Genomic DNA, 27,128 nt, shown 5'->3' with positions numbered 1-27,128 from the left:
GTCACTTATAGATATGATTTAAATAGGAAGAACATGAGCCTTTACTATCTGTTTAGTTTTAGAGGTCAGTCTTTTCCTATAGCTAAGTCTCATCTGTAATTCTAGTCTTCAGATGTTGCATGACAAGTAGTTAAAAAACAAAGTAATTTGATTTAAATGTAAAAAAATAAGTTTAAAGCATTGATTTAAAGTCTATTTTTCCCCCACTTTGCACCTCTTCTCTGATGAAAGGGATTGGAAAAATGGTAAAAAATAATCTTTACTAGAAAGATTAACTAAAGAATGGTGGTGAGGTGAAATTTGTCATGCTTGAACAAAATCCTTGCCTATGTGGGGGAAACTTGAATAAGTTTCCTAAAATGTTTTTGCTTAAGGAGATAATGAAAAAGATAATAAAATGTCTTTTAAACTTTAACTAAAAATAGGTAAAACTATATACTTCAACATTGGCAGGATTTCAGCTCTTAATGAGAAATGAAAAGGAAGCCAAATTTGAAGAAAAATTGTTAAGTATATTTAAAGTTAATTTATTTTGTGTGCACTTCATAGAACATTTTGATTTAGAAGTTTTGGATACAGATGATGGTTTAAAGTCAGCATAGTTTTAAAAGTCAACAACTTTTAAAAGTTAGCATAATTATCAGAAAGTTTAAAAGTTTCTTGATTTAAGGGCTTGTTTTAATTTTTATTAGTTTTTAAAGATTTATTGATTTTATTATTTTTTAAAGATTTATTTATTTATTTCAGAGAGAGAGAAAACAGGACAAATGGGGAGAGGGGCGGGGGTGGTGGTGCGGAGGCTCCTCACTGCATGTGGAACTAGATGTGAGGCTGATCTCCCAATGGGGAGATCATGACCTGAGTGGAAACCAAAAGTCCCACACTTACTGACTGAGCCACCCAGGTGCCCCTGGATTCATTTATTTATTTATTTGAGAGAAAGAGAGAGAGAGAGCGAGCGAGCACATGCACAGGAGTTAGTGGTGGGGGCAGAGGGAGAGAGAGAATCCTGAAGCAGACTCCCTGGCTGAGCGCAGGGCCCAACAACAATGCAGGGCCTGATTCCATGACTTTGAGATCAAGACCTGAGCTGAGGGATCCCTGGGTGGCGCAGTGGTTTGGTGCCTGCCTTTGGCCCAGGGCGCGATCCTGGAGACCTGGGATCGAATCCCACATCGGGCTCCCGGTACATGGAGCCTGCTTCTCCCTCTGCCTGTGTCTCTGCCTCTCTCTCTCTCTGTGTGACTATCATAAATAGATAAAAATTAAAAAAAAAAAAAAAAAGAAAGACCTGAGCTGAAAGGAAGAATCTGCTGCTTAACTGACTGAGCCACCCAGCTGCCCCAAGGAGATTGTTTTAATTAACATTATTTATATTTTTGTTTCCTCTCTCTCTCTTTCTCTTTCTTTCTCTCTCAATTTCTTCTTTAAAAGAGAGAGAGAGAGAGAATGAGCAGGAGAGGGGCAGAGGAAGAAGAGAGAATGTTAAGCAGGCTTCATAGTCAGGCAGGGCCTCACATGCAGCTCAATCTCATTACCCTGAGATCATGACCTGAGCTGAAATCAAGAGTCCGATGCTTAACTGACTGAACTGGCCAGGTGCCCCTATATTCCTGTTTTCTTGCTGTATTTTTCTATCCTTCTTTTTTACCCTTTTCTTCATTATTTCAGTATCTGTGTTATGACTTTTCCAATATATTGACTCTATAATTTTGTCATCCTCCTCATTTTCAACAACTTCTCTGGCTCTTCATTTCATCTGGAGCTAGTATGGATTTCTAGCTCTGAAATTCTGCTCTTGGACCACAACTTCCATTCATCTCTGTCACTGTTAATCTTATAGAACCTTTTCTTCTCTCTCACTGAAAAACCTTCTTTCCCTTATTTCTCATTTTGCTGCTTCTCTGATGAATTATTATAATTAATGCTTTTGATAGCTACACAAAAATACTCCCTCATTTGACTTTCTGCCTGCGGGCCTTGCTAATTCCCAATTTTTGGTGAATAACAAAATCAGTTCTTTCAGCTGTCACTTCTGGAAGCTGAGCTTTCCTGGAGAAGGTAAGATGACAATTATGATTGGCTGAATATTCCAGGAGGCAGTCAGTTGGCTTTTCTGATTGACCTCTTCTGTGCATAAAGCCTCAGTGTCCTCATAGAAACATGGCCCATTTGACAATTAGTTTACCCCCTACTTATTTCCAGTGGGGACTATTCCAGTCTGAACTCCTATTTCTCACCTCAGTTCCCTTTGTCTACTTTTCTCAAATAAAGAATTTTATCCTTGCCTCCTCTCCTTCCTAATACCTCTTCATCTATTCTCCCATTCTTTCCCTTCTATTGTTGTTTCTTTTTTTCCTCTCCAATATGAGCTCCTACATAGGTGCCTTTGATTCCATCTGCAAGTTTAAAACCCTACTGCATCACTTACCTTTCTTACATGGTCAATTTCTCAAACTCACCTACTCCTGTCTCTAAGGAAATATTCCTTTTTCCAAACCAGAGGTTCTCAATTGGGAACAATTTATTCTCCCAGGGGATATTTAGCAATTTCTGGAGATATTTTTGGTTGTTGCAACTGGTGAGAGAGGATCTATTGTCTTTTATTGAATAGAGTCAGGTTTGCTGCTCAACATACTACAGTGCACAAGGCATGCTCCCATAATGAAAAAAAAAAAAATTACCTAGCCCCACATGTCATTAGTGCCATCATGGAAGAACCCCATTCTAAGCCTAATTCAAACCCAAATTTTGTTTCTCCAGGAAATTTAGATAATATGTTCTTATGACTATGTTTACCACTTTGAGTTCTTCCTTTGTCTCCCACTTTTTCAGTAGCAATCTTCTAGAATAGAAGTCAATACTTGCTGGCTTAATTCCCTTAATTTCCACTCATATTTCTAAAAGACACATGATAATGATGAAAATTACTAATCACTAGAAATTATTAAGGTCTTTAACAGACTCAGCTTCAGCTTCGCCACGCCCGCCCCCTGCCTCTTGCACCCCGCAAGCTTCTCAAAATGACTCTGGGAATGAAGAAGGCACATGGGAATACTTCTCTTATCTTTACTTGTTAATTGATTATTAGCCACAGAAGCATATGATGTTGAACTTAGATACTTATTTAATTATTTGGCTTATTATGAGGGAATAAAAAAAATTATCCCTGCTGACTTTTCTGCTGAGAAACACTAGGAAACAGCTTCGTGAAACAAATATTGTTAAAGATGTATTTAAAATTCAATTGTGTAACATTAATTTTCTACAATATATGAGACTTGCCGCAATTATAGAATTAATGAAAAATTGTCAGTTTGCTTATACAGATGGGGCCAGATCTGTAAGGCTCTACTGTGGGTGTGATTCCCTGCAATGAGGCTATGATGTTCCTTAAAAACATCAACAAGATGTAGAACCATTCATGGACATACCTTGCTCCAAATATTTGCTTTTCTGTCTTTTTAGAGCATTTAATAGGATATTCTACACACAATAAAACCAACAAATTTCTAGTAAAATGGGAAATAACCCTAAATTCTTCCTCTATCCTAGAACTAGCACAGCCAGTTGAAGGAGTTCCTTGGAATCCTTGAACTCAAATTAGAACTCTTATTTTCCTTCCTAGAGGAAAAATGATGAAACATCCTAAGACACAACTCTGGATAAGTTATTAATCCTAATGATAAATAGTAGCTTTCAAGGTTGAATTCTTTCACAGATTTTTTTTTTTTAAGTTTAGCTCTGTTAACTACTGCCATGAAAATACAGCTTGTGATGAAGAGAAGGCTCTGAGTTTAGATATTTTTAAAGTATGCAATATAGATTGTTGCATTAGGTGGTTTTTAATCACCCACTTTCTCTTTTTCACTGTAAAAGGGCTTTGAGAGCATTCTTCCAGGGAAATTAGAGACCTCTCAGGGACCCAGGGAGCTTTCCTGTCTCTTTTATGACCCAAATGGCTTGAAATCTCACCAAGAGGAGAAACAGTGAAATTTCTACCCAAAGTAGCCTGAACATATACCACCAATCTTTATGAAATTCATTTCATTTTTTATAAATTGACAGTCAGTATAGCAGCATTTTATTTATTAGCCAATGAGAGAGGGAGGAAAAACTGTTTCAGAAAAGAGGCTCTGATTAGATTGGTGGCAGGGTCTTTAGAGCAAAGGTAGAGGTATTTGAAGAATAGAAGTAAAACTGTATTCTTAAAAGTGATACATGTCTTTAGTATTGGTGGGTTTGGATTATTTTTCTTACATATAAAATGTTTAATTCACAACCTCTTTTTCTAAGAAATTAACACATAACTCTTTTTACTCTTCCAAGGAATTTGTTCAGTAATTGAAAATATCTATAATGAATGAGGATATTTAATATTAATGCGTTTAAGTCATAATACCATAGTTATCCAAAGAAGGAATGATAAAATTCATAGATGACAATTTCAGTTCTCTCTAAATTATTCATTTTTAAAAGTTCAAAATCAAAGAATATAAAAAAAGATGAAAATAGCTAAAAAAGTTAAACAGGACTCCTGTTCGACAGTTGTTGGAAATGAGTGATTAGAAGCACTTGTACGATATGTTCTACAAAGGACAAAAATTTTATTTTTTGGTTGCTTTCAGAGTTCTTTGACCTTTCCTTAGGGAAACAGATGTCAAACTGGTGTTGAAGTACTTTCCTGACTGGAGGAAGAAGTTTTGAAAAGAGAGTTGTGTGTTTAATAAACTGAATTACATCTTATTTCAAATTTTAGGAAAGAATCTTCTCCTTATTAATCTACAGTCTGAAATTTTGCTTTTCTGACAATGGAAGATGACTCCAGAAGAAAACACAGTTTGTGAACATAGTTCAGTGAATTTCTGGTTGTTTTTGTTTTGTTTTTTGTTTGTTTTGGTCCTGTTGTATGTGATAACAGTTAAGGTTTCTCACTTGGTATTTATAAGTCAGGAAGCCAATGGAGCCTCAGAAGATTTAACTGAAAAGTTCAATAAAGGGACTATTTATAGACTCATAGGAAGGGTAAGGGAAATGAAAGATGTGAAGAGTTAGGTATGAACAATAGCTAGAAGCCTATAATGTCCCTAGGCCTGATGAATCCATCAGAGGAAGCTTTTAGTAAAACCGGGAAGGAAGTGTTGTGGAAGTGGATCCACCTGAAGGAGCTGCAATCTTAAATAGATAAGCTGTGCTTTTTCCCTTACTTCCATGTCAGCTGCTTCCTGCTTGGTTGGTTTAATTGAAACCAGTTGTGGGAGATTAGAGGGCAGCAAGAAGAGAAAGGCCACAGGGATTTCCTTTCTGTCTCCTTCACAGCTTCAGTTCCTGTTAGGCCCACCATGGTTCCAGCTACTCGTTGGTAAGCCTAGCTCCTGGGCTCCAGCCATAACACTTTTTCCTACTCAGCGGTGGGAATGGGTTCTTTCTGTTGCTAATCTCTGGGTTGGCTCACTAGCCTATCTTGCTTTTTAGCTTTTCTTTCACTTTTGAAACTAATTCACAGCTTTTTTTTTTTTAAATTTTTTTATTTATTTATGATAGAGAGAGAGAGAGAGAGAGAGAGAGAGAGAGGCAGAGACACAGGCAGAGGGAGAAGCAGGCTCCATGCACCGGGAGCCCGACGTGGGATTCGATCCTGGGTCTCCAGGATCACGCCCCAGGCCAAAGGCAGGTGCTAAACCACTGCGCCACCCAGGGATCCCCTAATTCACAGCTTTAATTCCATTTTAAAAACTAAAAATGGTTTATAGTCCCCTGTTTGGTCCTGATAGATATTTTATATTTTTAATTGATACTTTGAGTGGCATCTTATTTTTCCTTATATTCCTATAATCAATATCTTTTTATCTATTTGGTTATTGCTGAAGTAGAGGAATAACTATATATGCCAACTGGCTATGCTGTGTTATTAATTTTAATCTTTATTGATTCTTTTGTGCTTTTATTAGAGATAATTATATCTGGAAAGAAAGGCTTATACCTCATTTCTTTTGCCTAGCATATAACACCGGAAAAGACTTTAAGTCTTAAGTTTGATGGTGGTGGTAATAGTAGCGTTCTTTTTTTTATTACAATTTTAATTGGAATGTGTCTGAGGTTTTTCCATTTTGGTACAATGTTTGTTACAGTTCTTTTAGATCTATAGTTGTTCACAAATTTAGGGAATTTTTATTTCTAGTTTTTGGAGTGTGTGTGTGTTTTAAGATTTTATTATTTGACAGAGAGATAGAGCCATAGCACAAGTGGGGAGTATGGCAGAAGGAAAGGGAGAAGCAGGCTGGCCACTGAGCAGGGAGCCCAGTGCAGGCTTGATCCTAGGACCCTGGGACCATGACCTGAACTGAAGGCAGACACTTAACTGACTGAGCCACCCAGGTGCTCCTTCTGAGTGTTTTAGTAAAAGGTTGACGATGTACTTTTACCATTATTTTTGCAGCATGTGTTGAAATAATCATACACTTTTCCTTCTTTAATTTCTTAAGATGGTATATTGTGTGGATAGATTTCCTGATATTTCTTGAATTACTGGGATTAATCTTGCTCATACTTTATTTTTTTATAACATTGTTGATTATATTAGCTAGAAGATTCTGTTATATCATCTATTATCTCTTTAATTAACTTTGGATCATAAATGAAGATGTCATTTGATTATCTTTTGTCAGCATTTTGTCTCATTAAGGTTTTCAAAATTCTAGATTTTGATTTTATTAATCTTCTTTATTGTTTCTCTGTGTTTTATTTCTTTATTTTATTTATCTTTAGTATTCCCTTCCTTTCTTTTGTCTCTTTGGGTTTTCTCTATTACTCTTTACCCATCTTCCTTCATTGTCCATTTTTTTCCTTTTTTTTTTTTGTTTTTTTGTTGTATGCGTTTAAATCTATAAATTTCCTACTGAGTATCATTTAGCTCTGGCCTAAATTTTTTAATAAAATGTTTACACAGTTTTTCTTAATGTTTTTAGATTTCCCTTATGTTTTTTCCTCCTTTGGTAGAGAGGTTACTCAGTAATAAGTAATTTAGTTTCTATACGTATACAGCTTTTAAACTTATTGTTATTGATTTTCTGTTTTTCTTAACAGATAATATAATAAGTATGATGTAATTTTTAAAAATTTATTGAAATTCTCAGGGCACCTCAGTGACTCAGTGGTTGTGTGTCTGCCTTTGGCTGAGGTCGTGATCTTGGAGTCCTGGGATGGAGTCCCACATCAGGCTCACTGTGGGGAGCTTGCTTCTCCCTCTGTCTACATCTGTATTTCTCTCTCTCTCTCTGTCTCTCATGAATAGTAATCATGAAAAATTATTGAGAGTCTCATTGTGGAATTCCAGGCAATTAATTTTCTTTATTCCAAGAAAATATATGTTCTCTTATTGGGTGTCAATTTCCATATAGATCCACATGTTAGTTTGGATATTTTAACTTTTTAAAATATTTGCTATGCTTAACTGATTTGATTCTGAAAGAGATATGTTGAAAACTTCAATTCTAATTGTTAATGTATCTGTTTTTTACTGTATTCCTCTCAGTTTTGCATTTTTTGATTCCATATTCTTAGGCGCCTTTGTCCATGAACATCTTTTACCTCTTTTGATATGCTTTTCCTTTTCCCATAATATATTGTTGCTATTTAGCTTTTACATCTTGATATTTATTTTGTCTGATATTAATGTATCTACTTAGGCCTACATTTAATTTGTTTTATGATTTATTAATCTTGGATGTCATAAAGGTACTCTCCTATATTGACTCTATACATTTTGAAATTTTGCCTTTTACATAAAAATCATGAATCTATCTGGAATTGATTTTTATGTATGGTGTGAGATAGGGATCAAATTTTATATTTTTCCTCCACAGAACCAATCTCTATTTTTCTCCCTTCTGAGCTGAAATATCAACTATTATATAACAAGTTTCCATACATGTTATATTCATTCTGGTCTTCCTACTTAGGTCTACTTGCCTATCTTTGCATGACATAATTTGGTCTTACTTACAAGTTCTATACCAAATCTTAGTGTTGTGAGAGTAAGTTCTCCTAATTTATTTCCCCTCCTAATTTTTTTCCCTTCCAAATGTTCTTTGTGAGTATCTTCTTTTGCTATGCTTCATAAGTTTTCAAAAAAGCTTGTTGAACTATAGAAAATCTTATTGTCCCACGTGGAAGGCCTTGAACTGATATCCTGACAATATTGCATTTCATATCATGAACATGGCTGTACTCCTTATTTGTTGTGGTGTTCTTTTGAGTAACTAATCAAGTTTTTTATAATTCTTAACATAAAGGAGATTTACTTAGAGCAATCAGCTGGAGTCAGTTCCTGCCATCACTGCCTGGTTCTCTGTAGGGCTAAAGTGACAGACACATGACAAAAGGCAGTCCCTTTTATAATAGTGTGTCTAGTCTTCTTCAGCTGCCATAACAGGAAACTATAGGCTGGGTGCCATAAGAACAAAAGTTTGTTTTCTTACAGTTCTGGAGGCTATAAGTTCAAGACCAAGGTACTCACTGATTGAATTTCTGATGAAAGCTCTCTTCTTGGCCTGCAAACAGCTACCTTCTCAGTGTGTCCTCATATGGTAGGGAGAAAGAGATTGCACAAGAGCAAGCAAGGGAGGCTGAGCTCTATGCTGTTTCTTCTAACACTAATCCCATTAGATCACAGCTCTACTTTTAGGACCTCAGAAAACCTTAATAACCTCCATAAAGACCCTATCTCCAAATACAGTAACAGTGGAGATTAGGGCTTCAACATAGGAATTTTGGGATATACCATTCAGTCCATAACACAGTGCTTCCAGGATCTTCCTCATGTAGCCCTTTGTTTTTCAAGACTAGAGGTAAAAGCCACCACTACCAGTCTAGCCAGAACTCTCCACTAAGCTGAACACCTTCTTCCCATCCTACTATATTCTGGCAGTTATAGTTTTGATATGATTGTAAAAAGATGCTTGAGGAGTATTCCTTTGGAAACCCAGAAAGGTAGAATCATGCAGGAGAAAGTTGCTCATTTTCTTTATTGCCCAGGTCCAGTTGGGGAAAGTAGAAAAGGAATGAAATATTTACTCCATTCTTTTAAGCAAGAAGGGATGTTCTTTTTCATGGGGCAAAGCATCAGTAGGTCTCACTCTGGTTTTTCTCCATCTGGTTTCATCAGCTTAATAGAAACTCCTTCTAGATTCTGACCTTAAATCATTTGTGTTGATTTTCAGCATTATTGTGAGCTTTCCTAACATCAAAGATATTTTAGTTGGAAGTCCAAGGGGATAGCTCAACACCCTTTAAATGGGAACGCCCAACTTTACCAGTTTTCACATTAAATAAATTTATGTTTTTTGGCCACCAAAAAAAAAAAAAAAAAGAAAAAAGAAAAAGAAAAAGAGAAAACACCCAGAATTCTGGGTGTTGCAATTGGAATTTTTATGTGTTTAAATAAGATCCATATTTTCAATCATGGCTATTTTTCCCATTTTTGTGGGCATATTATCAATATTGTGAAAATCCTTAAGGCCAAATAAATGAAGACAAGCCTGCCAGAATCACACATGACATGGGTTGGATGTTTTTTAAGACTTTACTGTTTTTCTCACACTTATTTCAAGAGTATAATAGTTCAGTTAATGCTTTCCTGAGGGTGAACTCTTCTGTGGCTTTGATCGCTAGCAATTCTTTTTCAATTACATATGGGATTATATGATGGTAATCTAATGCCAAATTAATACTTCCATGGTTTTCCAGTGTTGATGATAAACAAATCATACAAATGTGTTCTTTTATATTTTGAAGACTGAGATGAAGTTTTAAAGTAAAAGAGAATTTATCCTCTTAGAAGCCAAAGTTTATCTTTATAAACTCTTGCAGGCAGGTCTAGCCTTATTGTAACCATGTATAATATAATGTTTTAGAAACACCTAGCAATCAGGCACTTCTGCCTGAGTAAATAATTTAAAACTTTCTAAATTTAGCTTTCTAATACATAAAATGTAAATTATATCTACCTCACAGTATTTATATGACATTTATAAGACTTATTTAGTATAGTACTTACCATAAATGAACAGTTCTTAAAAGTTGGCTATTGTTAACTATTACTGTTGTCATGAATCATACCAAAGACTGAATGAATTTCTTTAGTTATAAGTCTTCGAAAACATGGATCCCTGGGTGGCGCAGTGGTTTGGCGCCTACCTTTGGCCCAGGGCGCGATCCTGGAGACCCAGGATCGAATCCCACATCGGGCTCCCGGTGCATGGAGCCTGCTTCTCCCTCTGCCTGTGTCTCTGCCTCTCTCTCTCTCTCTCTGTGTGTGGCTATCATAAATAAATAAAAATTGAAAATCCTTTAAAAAAAAAAAAAAGTCTTCGAAAACAGTATTTTCCAAGCTAAATGATACTACACACTAATAGGCTATCTATATACTGAATTTCATAAGTGAGAATAAAGTGAAGCCTAACTAGTTTTGCTGAGGAGTGTCTTGAAGGGGGCTTAGAAAATCATAAAATAAGCCTGCTCCTTGAAATATTAGAGGATAGTAGTCAAATAACATCATATAGTGTTATTTTTCCCTCACTAAGAATGGAAGTACATAAAGTTTTAAGAAACATGGTAATAACAGCCATGGCTTGGTATTTTCCATCCTGAGCCAATCAGAAAAACACAATATAAGCCTTTGTTAAAAAAGTTGAAATTTTGTCCTTTGAGGAATTTCAAACATCTAGTTTCCATCTCTAACATCTAGTTTGTATTTCAAATAACAAAATCGAAGAATTATTGCAATAAGGATATCTGCTCTCTGTGTGCCAATCAATTTTTCAAAGAGCAACATTCTGATATATGATTTGTTTTTCTTCCAAATGGGTTTCCTGACTAGAGAAGCAGTGGCCAATGCCCAGATTAGATGTGGGCTCCTTGTGCTCTGTAATAAGGATGGACAGAGACCACTGGTAGCAATGTCTCTTCTCTGCTCTCAACAACTAAAATGTCTTGCTCCAAGGATGTGTACCGTACCCCTATGTAACTGCAACTCTTATTTTTTTTAAATTTTTTATTTATTTATGATAGTCACACAGAGAGAGAGAGAGAGAGAGAGAGAGGCAGAGACCTAGACAGAGGGAGAAGCAGGCTCCATGCTTTGGGACCCGACGTGGGATTCGATCCCCGGTCTCCAGGATTGAGCCCTGGGCCAAAGGCAGGCGCTAAACTGCTGTGCCACCCAGGGATCCCACTGCAACTCTTATTAATGCTTAATAATCCTCAGTGACTATTTGGTTAAGCCTCATAGGGATATATTGCTTCTATACAAGTGGTTTCTTAAGTTGTTGCTGCCAATCACACACACACTATTGTTCTGGTTAACTGGTGTTGTATAACAAACTACCTCAAAACTTAGTGGCTTAAAAGAGCAACCACTTTTTTTTTTCATGATTTTTGCAGGTCAGGAATTTAGGCAGGATTTGATAGAGTGACTCTCATCTAGAGTCACCTGGTGGTATTCAGCTAGTAGCTAGTCTGGTTTAGAAAGTCCAAAATAAGCCTCCTGCCTTGAAGGAGTGTCTGTAAAGCCCCTCCACGTGTTTTCTAAGCAGGGGAGATGGATTTTTTACACAGTTGATGGCTTCCCCAGAATGCATGTTTCAAGATAAGATGGCAAATAGATGTCTTCTGACCTGGCTCCCGAAGTCATTCAGTGTCACTTCCACCGCATCTATTGGTAAGACATAAGTTATAGGACCAGCCCAGATACAAAGAGAGAGTAGTTGATTACACAAGACTATGAATCTTGAGGACATTGTTCTTTTGAGATATCTTTTGAGGCTAGTGTTTCTGAGAGGATTCTAGATAAAAACAGTTCTTTCAATCTTGATACAATTATAGTAATGCTTTTTGTAGCCTTTATAAATTGGCACGTTGGAGGCCATCTGGTTGGCCTACCCCTTTATCAGGTCTGTTGATGCCAATAACCTGTATTGTTTTTTAGCATATGTCTATAGTCTTCTCTGTGACATAAGTTGTCACAAGTTCAAGTTGACATAAGTTCAAGAGACTGATTACCACGTGGGAACTGATCAAAAGAATCTAGGTTTATAACACTGAAGCTCAGATCATCAGCTATACTCTGATTCCCATGAAAATGTAGTCGGAATACACGGCTAGCCCTAGTTCATTACTATATAGCTTAGTTTGACACCATGCTTAATGTATAACATCCCACCAGTTTTATACATTCCTGTAATTCAAACCTTAATTGTTGTGCAGAGTCTGCTGATTCTATGTCAAATGTTGTTTATTATTGAAATAGCCTTCTTCCTGTTCTTCATGCTCAGGCCTTCCTACCTGTAGTCTTATCTATTGTAAATCTAGTGATCCTTTAAAGATCCAAAAAAGATCGTAATATTTCTCTGCTTGGAGACTTTAATGGCTGCTGTTCTTACTTTAGTAAAATCCAAAGTTGTGACAGTGACTTATAAGGCTCTATGTGATCTATACCCCTTTCTTTTTCTCTGTTCTTAAACATTTGTTTATTAATCCTTTCATTCCACAAATACTTATTTGGTACCTACTATGTGCTAGACAGTGTCTCAAAGGATCCATTATTGAACAAAACAGAAAAAAAACTTGTCTTTATGGAGTACCTCCCCCCCCCCCCCCCCTTCTCCATTCACATTGATCTCCTTGCTGTTCTGGAACATTCCTAGCACATCTCTGGGCCTTTTTGTTTACCATTCTCTGTTTTATCCATGTGGCTTATTTTCTCATACACTTAGTTCTTTATGTTCAAATATCACCTCTACAGTTTATTTCTGGACCATCCATTAAAAGTAGTCATTATTGCTATATATCATAGTCCCTTCCCCCGGTTATCTTATTATCACCATATGGTAAACTAGATATTTAATTTCTATCTGTTTTTTTCCACTAGACTGGGAGGTCTGTGAAGGTAAGGCTTATCTGTATTACTTAATGTTACAGCCTGTCCAAATCACATTAGACTGTCAATAAGTGCTTGTTGAATGAATTTTTGAATTCAGTCATATGAATTCTGTTAACAAAAGCCAAGTAGCTCCTCAATAATTAGAAGCTCCCTACTTATCTGTCTTTGTTATTTATCTAGATCATTTAATGCAGTTAGATTACATTTGGTGGTTTGAGTCCCTTCCCTCAAAGTGAAATATTATAACCTAAATTTACCTACACTGGCATAAAGAGAGAGGCAGCAGAAGCCCTACGCTGTATTTTAACAGAACAATTAAGGAACCCTATTTGTACTTCATTAAGAGAAAATAAATGGGAGAAGTTATCTTGAATAATCATCTCTAGATTATCCATATTTTCATATTCATGCATTATCCTCATTCCTAACTATGCCTATACCATTAGGCAATGAAGCAGAAAATGTTGGTTTGCTTTAATTAAAAAGCTACTCAAATTAAACCAACACCATTTAGAGTTACATTACATTAAATGGACCATCATATATCATGCAGTAACTACAACTACACAAATAAAATGGAGAGCTGGACAGAATTCTCTTTTAATTTTGTCACTGATGAGTCTCAAACTAATTAACTTAGGTACAAAACACCACTTATTTGTAATGCAAAGAATTCCGATAATGCCGTGATATGCCATGCTGCTTATGTAAACAGATGGATTTCAATCTTTCCTATCCTCAACTTTCAAGTTACATAGGCTTTTGAGATTTAAACCATATTAACTCAAAAAAGGAAAGAAAAGTCATAATCAATTCTTAGTTCTTCCAGCACGTCTGAAGCAATATAAACTAAGCTATAATCATTACTCATGAAGGAAATATTGACGCCGTTGGTAATTTCACATAGGGTTCAGCAAATCGGGACAAATCCTGCCTCCCACTTATTTTTGTTCAGCCTGAGAGCTAAGAATGGATTTTATATTTTTAAATGGCTGAGAAATCAAATGGAGAATATTTCATGATATGTGAAAGTTAGATGAAATTTAAATTGCAGTGTCCATAAATATAGTTTCACTGGAACACAGCCACAACTGTTTGTTTACATATTGTCTAGGCCTGCTTTCATGCCGGAGTTGAATAGTTTCAAGAGAGATCATTAGGCTCCCAAAGTCTAAAATATCAACTTGGCGGACCTCTTCAGAAAACCTTTGCTAATGGTTTGGTACACTGATTTCTCCAAATTTTGTCAGTAGGTCATGCATCAGAATTAAGTGAAGAAAAAGAGTACAGATTCTCCATCTCTATTAGATATTCTTATCCCATGGCTCCAGAGTAGTTTCAAGGTTCCAGCCTCTGGGCTTATACGACTTTTCTGGGGAGGAAATAGTATCAGAAAGTCTTGGGACTCACTCACTACACATGGACTGCTGCATATTTTCCTTCCAGTAAATCAACTGTGGTATTATTTCCTTGTTCATCATACTTCACTCATTCTGTGCATTGTTATAAATAACCTCTTCAGAAGGCAGACGCTTGGTTCATAATGACAGCACATATTTTTCTCAGGGATTATTTTGTTTACATCCTTAGAGTATCTTTAGTTACACACTTATGTTAATATGGTAATTTAACTAGGGTAATATAAAAAGACAAAATCCATAAAGTGATATTACAGATTAAACTATTTGCCATGTAGAACAGATTAAGTACCGATATTCATAAGCAAAGCTATCACTAGTTTCACATTAATTTAGGTTGGAAGAGAAGATGGTGCTCAATCATGAATTATGCCTGGAGAAAAAAGGGGATTGGATTCATTTATTGAATAAAACATGGAAAGCTGTATGCCAGTGTATTACACAGAGGCAGAAATAATTAATCCACGTGTGGCATCTATCATTCCATATAGAGTCTAGGTAAGAATTTAGGATCTGAATCCTTTATAAAAAGAGATGTTCCTGGCTGAGTAGACACTATGAGCAAAGTTTACTTTCTTGAGTTGAAAAAAATTTATGAACAAGAAATTATTATTGAAATTAAATGGTGGCAGACATGTCTAAGGAATATTGTGGGAGTTCGATCTATGAATCTTGTGATAGATGAATGTGTAGAGATGGCAACTAATAGGCAACAGAACAATATTGGAATGGTGGTAATACGAGGAAATAGTATCATCACGTTAGAAGCCTTGCTTTTTTTTTTTTTTTAAGATTTTATTTATTTATTCATGAGAGACACAGAGAATGGCAGAGACATAGGTAGAGGGAGAAACAGGCTCCCCACCAGGAGCCTGATGTGGGACTCGATCCCAGGACCCTGGGATCACGACCTGAGGCAAAGGCAGATGCTCAACCACTGGGCCACCCAGGCATCCCTAGAAGCCTTTGGAATGAGTAAAAACAATAGGGGTGTTCATAGAAGAAATGAATTGCTTCAACATATCCCCTCTCCATAGCTCCTGTTTCACTAAAATATAAAAATCAGGTCATGTGTATTTTCATATTGAATTTTTCTGTTAAATAAAAGTCAAAAAATGCCAATTTTTTACTTTTTTTGTAATAGTAAAAAAAAAATTTCCTGGATTCCTAGAAAACTATATCAAACAATCTTTAGATCTCTCTTTTTGGCCCTATTTGATAATGTGATTTATTTATCCTATGAAAATATTTGTAATTTATAGTATCATTGTTATTTTCTTCAGAGGTTAACTATCAGAAGGCTTATTTTTTAAATCCTTTTTTTTAGTATGGGTTATAAAAATAAATGTTAAATAACTAAATGTGATTTTCATGGTATTTTAAACAAAAGAGGAGAAAGTCAGTACTAACTCTGTTCTTGCTATCTTGGTCTAAAATGGAACTAGAAGAATACTCATTTCAGTTTGGTAGACAGGCAGAGGCAGAGCAAGAGACAGAGAGAGACAGAGACAGGAAAACATACAGAGAAAAATACACAGAGACAGAGAAAGAGCAAGCAGAAAGACACATACACACGGAGATGGAAACAGAGAAAGATGGAGACAGAGAGAAAGAGAAATGGAGAGAGAGAGAGAGATGAAGACAGGGAGACAGAGACAGAAAGAAAGATAGAGACACAGACAGAGAGACAGAGACAGAGAGGGAGACAGAGACAGGGAGAGATAGAGACATGGAGAGACATAAGGGGAGAGAGATAGACACAAGGGGAAAGAGACAGAGACACAGAGAGAGAAGGAGAGAGAGAGAGAGAGAGACCTGAGACAGAGTGGGAGAGACAGAGACTGACTGAGAAGAAACACACTGCCACAGAGACTGAGATCCTGAGACACTGAGAGAGAAAGACTGAGACATTAGAGAGGTCATATTGCAGATAGAGGAAGAGACTGGAGTTAAGCAGCCCCAAGTCAAGGAGTACCTGGAGCCATCAATTGGGAGAAGGAAAGAATGAATTCGTTCTCAAGCCCAGAGAGAGTACAGTCCTACTGACATCTTGATTTTGGACTTTGGCGCTCCAGAACTGTGAGAGAATAAATTTCTGTTGTTGCACACCACTCAATTTGTAGTAATTCATTGCCAGAGCCCTAGAAAACTAATACAACCAGATATAAAATTTGTGGTAGACAGTTCTTTTTTTTTTTCAATATAAGAAAATTCTTATGTCACTTCCCTCTAGGTTCCATGGGTTCATATGAGAATCTGTCATTCACATCGGCATTTCTTGAGGGTAATATGTTTTTCCCCCTGGCTGCTTGTAAGATGTTTTTCTTTGCCTTTAGTTTTCAGAAGTTTAATTAGATACATGTTGGCATAGATCTCTTTGGGTTTATCGTTTTTGAGGTTCTCTCAGCTTCTGGAATCTATAGGTTTGTGCCTTTCACCAAATTAGTCATTATGTCTTTGAATATTTTTTTAGTCTCACTATCTCTTTTTCTTTTGGAACTTTAATGATGTAAATGTTGGATCTTTTGTTTTTGCCCCAGAGATTCCTAAGTTCTTTCCATCTTTTTTTTTTTATGTTGTCAGATTGCAAAAATTCCATTTTTATGTCCTCAAATTCACCAATTTTTTGCCTTTTGTCATCTCCACTCTATTATTAAGCCCATGCAGTGATTTTCTTAATTTCTCTTATTGTACTTTTCAGTTCTGTAATTTCCACTTGGTGTTTTTAAAATAACTTCTCTTCCTTTGTGTAGATTTTCTATTTTTTCATTTATTTCAAGGAAATTTGTACTTGATCGTGGAAGTATTTTTATGACAGCTGCTTTAAAATCCTTGTCAGATAATTCCAACATTTAATTCATCTCAGTATTGGCATCATTTGATTGTCTTTTCTCATTCAAGTTGTAATTTTCTTTGTTCTCGGTCTGACAGGTGATTTTTAAATTTTTTTAATTTCTTACTGTACCCTGGACATTTATTTGGTCTATTATGTTAAGAGACTCCAGGTCCTATTTAAATCTTTTATTTTAGCATGCAGTCATTCTGTTTAGGTTTATCTTGCAGGTCCTGGCCTACATTTGTGGACTGTGGTCCCAATGACAGTTTAATTTTAAAAGTGTTTGTGGAATTTTTTTGGTCTGCTTACTTGGTGCTGCTGGGACCCTCTTGGTCCCCACTGAAACTAAGATGTGAGGGGGTTTCTACATACTCATTCAGTAGGTTTCTTCCACTAGAGGAGGGAATCTAATCTCAGGCTTATACGGTGAAAGAGGCTTCCCTGGCCAGGCCCCTGCTTGCTGGGAGATGGAGAGCATTTCTTGGGCCAGAACCTTCTTGTGGCAAGATCTCTCACAAAGGTGCCCACCAGCCCTCCCATGATTCTAGTGGGGGAGGGGAGTCTCAGGGCTAGGGAAACAATGAGACTTGTGGACCAGGCTTGTTTTGGTGAGATCAGTTTTGGTGCTGCTGGCCCCCTCAGTGTCTTTTAATCAGAGAGGGGAGTCTCAGGCCTATGAAAGAAAAGTGCTTCTCCTGGCTATTAACTGGTAGTGGAGCTCCCAAATGATTCCCCTGTTAAATGGTATTGGACAGTCACCTGGTGTTGTAAGAGGGTCTTTTTGATTTGCAGAAGAGTAAGCCTGTATAGACGGTCTTCCTTTGCTAGTTTGGGGTCAGAAAATGTAAGGTGGGAAAATGTAAGAAAATGAAAATGATGGGTGGGAAAACGTAAGACATCCTGCTGCTGTGTTTTTACTCCAGTTCTGGGTCCCAAACCACTTTGCCATCTTCCTAACACATTTTAGAGTTCTTTTCTTTGTTTGTTATTTCCAGGGTTTAACCTATAAGACCTATAGGTTTACTAGGCAGGGAGGAGTGGGGAGAAGTAGGTTTTTGGCATCTTCTTTGAACCCAAAGCCTTAGGTAAATTTTCTATTCAAATATAATGCATGCACAGAGAAGGAACATCCTGTTATGGTTGAATTGTATCTTCCAAAAAGATATGTTGAAATCCTAACCCCAGCACCTGACGCTGTGATCTTATTTGGAAAGAGGGTTATTGTGGTTGTAATTATTTAAGATGAGGTCCTATTGGAAAAGGGTGAGCTCTTTCTCCAGTAGGACTGTTGTGGTGATGAGAAGAGGGTAAGAGACATAGAGACACAGACATAAGAGAGGGGGAACATCAGATGATCATAGAGGCAGTGATTGAAGTGCTACCTCTATGAATCAAGGAATGCGGAGAATTGCCACTAAACTAGGAGAAGCTGAAAAGAGGCAAGGAAAAATTCTTGCCTGCAGGTTTTGGAAGGAACATGGCCCTGTTGATACCTTGATCTCAGAATTCCAGGCTCCAGATTTGTGAGACAATACATTTTGGTTGTTTTAAGGTACCCAGTTTGTGGTGCTTTGTTACACCAGCCCTAGTAAAATATTATGCCTTATATTTTCAAAGTTTCTTCCAGCCAGAGGAAAGATGTTCTGGTTACGAATCGAACAACTGGTGGATCACAGAAGTGTCATTACCTTTTCCTAGTCTATAACCAAATTAAATGCTACTAGCCTCTATCGGTTATATCTAAAGGAGGAAACACAGGACAATAAGGCTTCTACATGTTTCTTTTCATAACATTTTCTATTTGGACACCTACAACTTACTATGACGTGTGGTTAGAAACAAAACCTTTACTGCTGCTTGGAAACCTTTTATTCATTTCTTGTTGAATCCCTGCCCATCTTCCCATATTTTCCCCCATCTTCTCATATTTTCCCTCTTAAAACTCTCCCACACTCTATAAGTGATTAGTATCTCCTCTTCTAAACAAACTCTCTCCAGATGAACCAGAAGCTTCATAAAACAAATTCCTCAACTCTTCTCCCATCATCTCCAAGGAAGTGTTCAAATTGTTTTATACCTCCTCCTCCATCTTTGTGTGGCCTCTTGTCTCTAAAGACAAAACTCTGCTATAGGTCAACCGGACCTATCTGGAGGAAAAGTGTTAGATAGTGGAAAAAACATAATTTAGGTGAACTTTCTGACATTTCTGGACCTCTGGATTTTTTATTCATAAACTAAGGGTATAGGATTAGATTATCCTGAAGATTCCATCCAACTCTAATCACCTTGACCCAGTTTCAGGAAATCACTTATGGTGACAGACAAATTGAAGAACAGGCTGTACTGGAAGAGGCCAGAAGATCTGTTCAAGAAAATTTGGCAAAGCATGGACCATCTCCTTCCATTACTTACACTACTTCCTGGTGGAAAGCGATGAGCAAAGAAGAAAATCAAGATGGAACTGGAAAACCTTGGCAAGCCAGTCCACGTAACTAAGGTGATGGTGTGTGCAATATGAGAAGCAAGAACCAAGGGACTCAATACCTGTTTTCATAGTCATGCTCTATTCCAGTACTGTTAAGTAGAAATATAATGTGGGTCACAAATGTCTCTGCCTCCATCTTTGTGTCTCTCATGAAGAAATAAATACAATCTTTTAAAAATAAACAACACAAAATATAAAAAACATACAGAGGAAAAAAGTCTAAAAGTTGCTTAAAATACTATTACATGTATTTGTATAGTGTTTTATGATTTGCCATGTATTTTTGCCTTATTTCATTTTCATAATGATGCTGTCAAGTTTTCTAACCAGAAATTTCCACTTGCTTCCTAGCACACTCAGGTGTGAACATGTCAAAAGCTAAAATGATCATTTTTCCTTTCTGTACTTGTATTTTATTTCTGTATTTTTATGAATAAAGAGGGTTATACCATCATTTGCTATTTCAACCTGCCCGGGAGACAGTCTATGTACCTACCTACCTACCTACCTACCTTACTTCACTCCTCTCTTGTCTCTAAATCCCATATCTAATTAGTTAACCAAGTCCTGTTGATTCTACCATTTAAATATATCTTAAATCTAGATGTTTTCTTTTTTCCCCTCCCATCACATCGTGATGGTCAGTCCCACATCATTTCATGACTAAACTATTGTAATATCCTTATAACTGCTCACTACCTCTGTACTAGTACCCTAATCCATTCTCTGTAATCCCCCTTCCAGAACAAAATGAGTTTGACACTTCCCCATATGAAACCTTAATGATTCTATATTTCTTAGACAAGTGCTTCTCTAAGTTTACTGTAGATTCAAATAATCTAAGCATCCCATCAAAGACAAGACTTGGATTCTGATTTAGGATGTCCCAGGTTCTGTATTTTGAAGGGAGATGTTGCTGCTGCTCCTGCTTGTCCATGAACAAGTTGAGTGGTAATATACCTGGAGGATGAAGTATACACTTTGAGAATAGCATTCCCTAGGCTCTTAGGATCTAGCTCTATCTCAATCTAGCTCTTGGCCTTAAAAATTATTTTCCTTCATCTCCAATCAGCTTATGCTGCTTCTCTACTCTCTAGACTCTCTAATCTAAGTAATTAATTTTTGGCATGTGAGAAAAAAATCCACCTGAGTTGAAACCCCAAATTTAAAATTCCAGTAACTTTTTATGTAACTTTACAACTTCATCACTAAAAGGCAAATGAGAGAGGACAAGCAACAGATTCCAACCTCAGAGTTTATTCTGTCCTCTTGTAGCTTTTGCTTTCCAATGCATCCAAGGAGAATATTTTGTAAAGTCTTCACAATTCTGTTTGTTACCTGGTCCAATTCAGCATACAGAGGGTTAGAGGTCAGAGATAAGAGAACAACTCAAGCTCCCTATTTTATTGAAGCAGTATGATGGCCTGGATCCTTTGGAGCTGTTCCAGATAGTGTTGTAAAGTATGGGATACCTCTCTGAGCAACTTTCTCATCTCTTTTTTCAAGACCACTGTCCTTTGTGCTCAGGCAGCCAATATTGTCACATTGTCTGGGATTTTCCTCTGTTTTACTCATTGCACAGATCTTCTTCCCTCCCCTTTACAGTCCAGGTACCTGGGTCAAGTTCCATATCCACTTCCCCCATCTTCCCTATCTACATACCATTCTCCTCAGACTTTTGTTTTTGTTCATATGTTCATTTGCTTTCATTCTGGCAATATTTACTGAGCACAGAATATAGTGATGAAGGGGATGACATAACTCCTATACTCAACATTGCTTAAAGGCTATGAGAGAGGCAGACACTGAAACAATTTAGGGTAAGTGTTTTCTTAAAAAAGCAAAGGTGCTTTGGGAGCCTGCACCTGGAGTTCTAATAATTTAATTCACTCCAAGATGTTAATATCTGGCATTACTGGGTTACAGCTCCCACTGGCACTTCTGTTTTAAAAGTTACTCTTTCTTGGGATGCCTGGGTGGCTCAGTCACTTAAGCCTCTGACTCTTGTTTTCGGCTCAGGTCATGATCTCAGGGTTGTGAGATCAAGCTCCCTTTCAGGCTCCAATGCTTGAGAATTCCCTGCTCATCAGGGAATCTGCTGGAGATTTTCTCTCTCTCTCTCTCTCTCTCTGCCTTTCCCTCCCTCATCTCAAATAAATAAGCAAATCTTTTTAAAAAGTACTTTCTTTTTATTATTGTTACTGTTATGTTTCCAAATTCCAGATATATATTAATAGTGAGAATAAGAAATCAGAATTCTTGGGAATTTCTAAAATTATTAGTCATTCTGAAAATATATCCAATGTTCTTCACACTCTTAAAACTCATCATTATAGATTTCTAGAAATATTTGATTGATAAATAAGAAATAATAAGTTTGGAAGTTACTAAATACCATAGCCTACAGTGAAAACTTAAACACTGAAAAATTCTAGTGAACATTATTAGGTTGTATTAGGTTGTATTCAAATAAAGTAACATTTGTATCTTCTAGCAAGATTAGCAGCACCCCACCAAATCATATGCCTAAATTGCCATTTTAAGGGTATTTTCTCTCTCAAATTTGTTCAATGGAACATGTTTCATAGGATTTTTGTAAGATATACTGTTCAAGTAGGCTATGAACACACAATATGGCAACAATTGCAAGCCTGAGTGACTGACTAGATGAATCATTTCTCTTATGTAACCTTGTCCTTGTTCCTGAGAAAGTTGGTCTTGACCTTCAACTTCATATGTCCACTTTTACTTCTTGCTTTTGATTTGACATTGGTATATTCCTTAGAACCAATAAGGTCTTTATGTTGATTGTTAGGTTTAATTCTTGCAGGGGAATTTAAATTATTTTCCCTGATTTCTCAATTGATTTTTCTTAGTATTTGGAATTTGGAAATCATTTTTAACGAAGTTCTGGGGAGGAATTCCTAGAAGAAAACTCTGATATTTATGTATCACTCCTATAGGGAAATGTGTTTCAAGTTCCAAATGACTGGTTTACCATTTTGAATACTCTTAGAAACATCCTTTATGGAATAAGGAACTTTATACTAAGACTTATGATTATTCTTTCCTGGGAGCAGAGATGGGATCATTATATTTTTACCTGTTGCTAATATGCTGGAAATGCCTCTTCTTAAAAGAATTTTATACATAATTCAGCCAAGTAAGTGGAATTGCTTTGCGTTGTGAGTTTCCTATGTAAGCTCTGTCCAGAAATCATGCTTGGTTACAGTTTTAACATTGGCATTAGAGAGTAAGAGAGGAAAAAAGAAGCCTTTTCCTCAGTTTTTTGGTTAAGTTAAATGTGCTTCAGTATTAGTACATCCCATCTATGTACCAGAGAAGTTTATAAAAGGAGCAACTCCTTTCTTTCAAGCATTTATCTCTCTGTACTGCCAAAGCTTAGGTGTGGACTATGAAAAGATTCCTCTGGGGCTGACCATTAATCTCAGGAATCCAAAAATGCTATGATATTTGAAAGAAGAAAATAATCCCTCTAGTAGAGGGCAGAAAGACAATTTGGGCAATATTTGGACTTGAGAAGATTTTCCTGCGAACTGTAAATAAAAGAGAAACAAAGTGACAAGTTACGGACACCAAAAGGATGGTTCTAATAGTCCTCTTGTGGGTCTGCCAGGACAGGTACTGAGAGATCCCTAAGGCATTAAACCCTGTAGGATGGGAGGGCAGAAAAGAAATGAAGTCAAGTGCCTGGCATGCAAACATTTGCTGCATTGAATTAAAGTCAGGGCCTTGCCTTTGAATCCTTTACAGTATAACCTGATCAATGAACCAAAGCAAGATTGAAAAACTCTTAAAATCACATTTAAAGAAATTCATACACAGGGACAAATGAGTATGGGGTAAATTTACCATAGCAAACCCTCAATTCATCATAACCTCACTAATATCAACCCTTAATTACCTAGAATTTTAAAGAAAGAACAAACCATGAGAAAATGAACTCACATTAGTGTCTATTCGGGATCTAACATTTTATTGCCCTCTCTAATTGTACCAAAAATAGTATATGGTGAAAACTAGGTTCAGAATGATCAATTTTAAATGCAGAAATAGCAGGAATAATAAAATATGCCTTTTTTAGATTTTTTTATGGAAGACAGATAAAAACATATAAAGTTTTGAAGCAAAATGAAGGTTTTATAACCACAAAAATTAAGTGCAGCAGAATAACCAAATACCCACAAACTCTAGTTAATTCAGGCTGCTTTATACCTGAGTACCCATGAGGAAACTTGGAGTCATTATATCACAGCAGCTTTTAAACCTTCTGGATTTGCAGGGAGTTATGGGGATTACTATGGTCTAACTTTTGCAACATGGTTAACCATTCCTCTAAAATTCAGCCTTCCAAGTGATATGTCCTTCTACCCAAACCCTCAGTCTTTTGGGGAATTTCCATTCAAACCAAGCAATTAATGGTAAATGGAGTCCTTCAGGAAATTTCCACTTGCAAGATCTGATACCCGACTTCTTCCCCCTAGTGCATCCTCTAGGATACTCTCAAGTGCAGTTTAGGATTATTTGAGCCATCTTCTCAGACTTATCTCCTTATTCTATTTGTCTCCACTCCAAGCTTCCCTGGCAGGTAGTTCCATAATACAAGCTTAGAGTTGAAGCAGCAAGGGAATAGGCCGTTCCAGAGTCCACACAAAACTCTAGGTGGTCACCAAAAGGAACTGCAGAGTAGCCAACCTTCCCCTCCTCAGCACCTCACACACATCTCCTGGAAATAGATATTACCATCGTCAGGTAGTGCAAATGTAATCAGTAAAAGCCTCTGGAGAAGGCTGGAAGCTTGGAATAATCTCCATCCCAAACCTAGATTGAAACTGAAAACTCTGAGAAACCCAAAGATGGTTTTCAACTCTCTAACTCCTTCAGTCTAAAAACAAATACAAATAAATAAAGGAAGGAAAGAAGGAAGAAACTAAAAAGAGTTTATTTCCCAGGTTACAATTACAAAACTGTGGAAGAAAGAAAGCCTAAACATGATAACTAGGCAGCCTTTATAGGAAGAAGCAATGCCTCACCCCTAGGAAACTACTCAGAAAATACTCTTAGGTATTTTTTAGCAAAGCTTGTTATTAAATAATAATCCAATTGTTATTAAATATTAGTATCATCAACATAATTTTTAAGGTGATGGTGGTAGTAGAGGAGCTATTAGGTGAAAAACAGTATAATTTGGCTTCTATTTTCTACCATAGCTGTTTATGAAATATATTACATATTGTGTTATATCATAGTATATATTATATGTACCTGACTACAGGGTTTTTCCATGGGGAAAAGCACAGAACAGACCAACTACAGAAAATATATGCTCTAAATTGAGATATAACTGACATATATAACATTATATTAGTCAGAGGTACAACATAGGGATTCTGTATTTGTATACCCTGAAATGATCATCACAATAAGACTAGTGATCATCTGTCTCCATATAGTTATAAAATGTTTTCTTATCGTGAAAACTTAAGATTTATTCCTAGCAACTTTAAAATATACAATATAGTACCATGCTGTGTGTTATGTGCTCTATAGTATGCTTTTAGAAAGCACATTATTTAAACAGAGAAACATAAGAAACTGAATTTAAGACAAACACTTATTCTCAACAGAAGACATTCTTTGGTCCTTTATGTGCAAATAGAATTTCCTATCTGGATATGCCCAGTCTTTGACTCATTTATAACCCACTCTGTGTCTTCCACTGTGGTTATTACTGTTGGTACCTCACCCGTATTGCCCCAGCTCCCACATTTCTGGGCACCCCAACCACTAAGTTCCTGTGACTCTTTCCTTGAGGGTTTTCTCTGGCTGTGGAAGTCCACCTAACACATATGTGGGGCAAACCAGAAATACCTAGAGGTAACATTTTTCTGGGAACCATCTTCAACCAATAACTGAGGGAAGTTGGTAGGAAAATAACCCAGCTGCCTCCCACCTCAATTGGAACAATGCTGAAATGTATTCTACATAATTAGAGTTCTTGGGAGATACTAGTCCCCTGATCTCTCATGCTACCTGAAGTCACCTTCTAAATCACCTTTGCCACATCCTTTTCTCGGGGCATGTTTTGGGGTAATTTATCCTAAGGTATCCATCACAGGCTTAATCTCACCCATTCTATCACCTTTATACTGACAACACCAATCACTTGAGAGAAATAAGTCTCAGAAAAACTTGGGCCTAAGATAGAAATGGAGCACTTAACTGCCTTCTTTCCTCTAGTTTGTGCTTGCTACAGCCCCACCTGTAACCCCGTGCCCACCTCTACTCGTCCCTCACCCTGATCCAACTCCTACCCTCCCACTAATAAGCCACCACTCCTCCTAGAAACAATAGCCATTGCTGATTCTTGTTCAAAAAAAAAAAAAAAGCTGCACTGATGAAATAGCAGATGGCAAGGATAGGTACATATCAACTTCCTGCATACAACCTTTCTTAATTCAGTAAGACCAGAATTTCTGAGGAACATCCGGAAATCCAGACATTTCCTTTGATTGTTGCAGCTATGATAAAAGTAAGCAGAGCAAATCTCTGATTCTACACCTACCACCCACTCTTCCCCCACGCCAAGATAATAAATTGTTTAAAATACTTTGCTTTTAACTCTTATGATATATTGCCTCTGTTATTGCTTTCTATTTATACCTCTAGTCCAACAGTTCCTGGAACTGTTGATGCGTAAAGCTTAAACCAACTGCTCCAATTTTGAACAAAACTGACAGCTCTCTTTGGATTTGCTAATTAGGAAAATCTTTAAGGCAAAGAACTGGGTAAAAAGAGTGTATTATTCATTTCTAAGCAGTCCTTTTTGATCTAAATCAATAAAAGCTATTTCCTCCTCTGATTCGTCCTATATGTTGTTCATATTCCCAGATGATCATTCTTTAAACTCTTTGTTCAGTGGGGACCATAGCTTTGTGATGAGCTGCATGTACTGTCTTTTCCAGCCACTTGTTTCCCTAACATATGTGATTTTGGACAGACCAGTGACTGCAGAGTTTTCCAAAGCAAGGTTCCAGACCACCTGCATCAGCACCGTATGGGGCAGTGGTTGAAATTCATCAGGCTACCTTCAGCTGACTCAATGCCACTTTAAGGAGAAGCCCAATAATTGTTAGGTGTGGATTTAGTTTGGGAACAACAGATTTGGGTGTTCAAATTTGACCAGACAGTTTAGACTGTGAAGTTCAAACTATGTTCTTCTCTTCTCTCCCAGACTGAATTCATGGCTTTGGCCTCATTAGTTGGCTGTAGCTAACTAAGCTAACAAGTTTTTATGCTAATGCCATTCCTAGGAATGACAGATAAATGCTAATCCTTTCTGCTGAAAGTGAAAAAAAAAAAAAAAAAGAAAACAATGAAAAAGATTGTTTTCAAAGAGTAAAAATATACCCTTGTTTTCTAATGGGA

Source organism: Canis lupus, chromosome 23 (genome assembly GCF_003254725.2).
Source record: "Canis lupus dingo isolate Sandy chromosome 23, ASM325472v2, whole genome shotgun sequence".
NCBI classification, from domain to species: Eukaryota; Metazoa; Chordata; class Mammalia; order Carnivora; family Canidae; genus Canis; species Canis lupus.
This window is presented reverse-complemented; position numbering follows the sequence as displayed.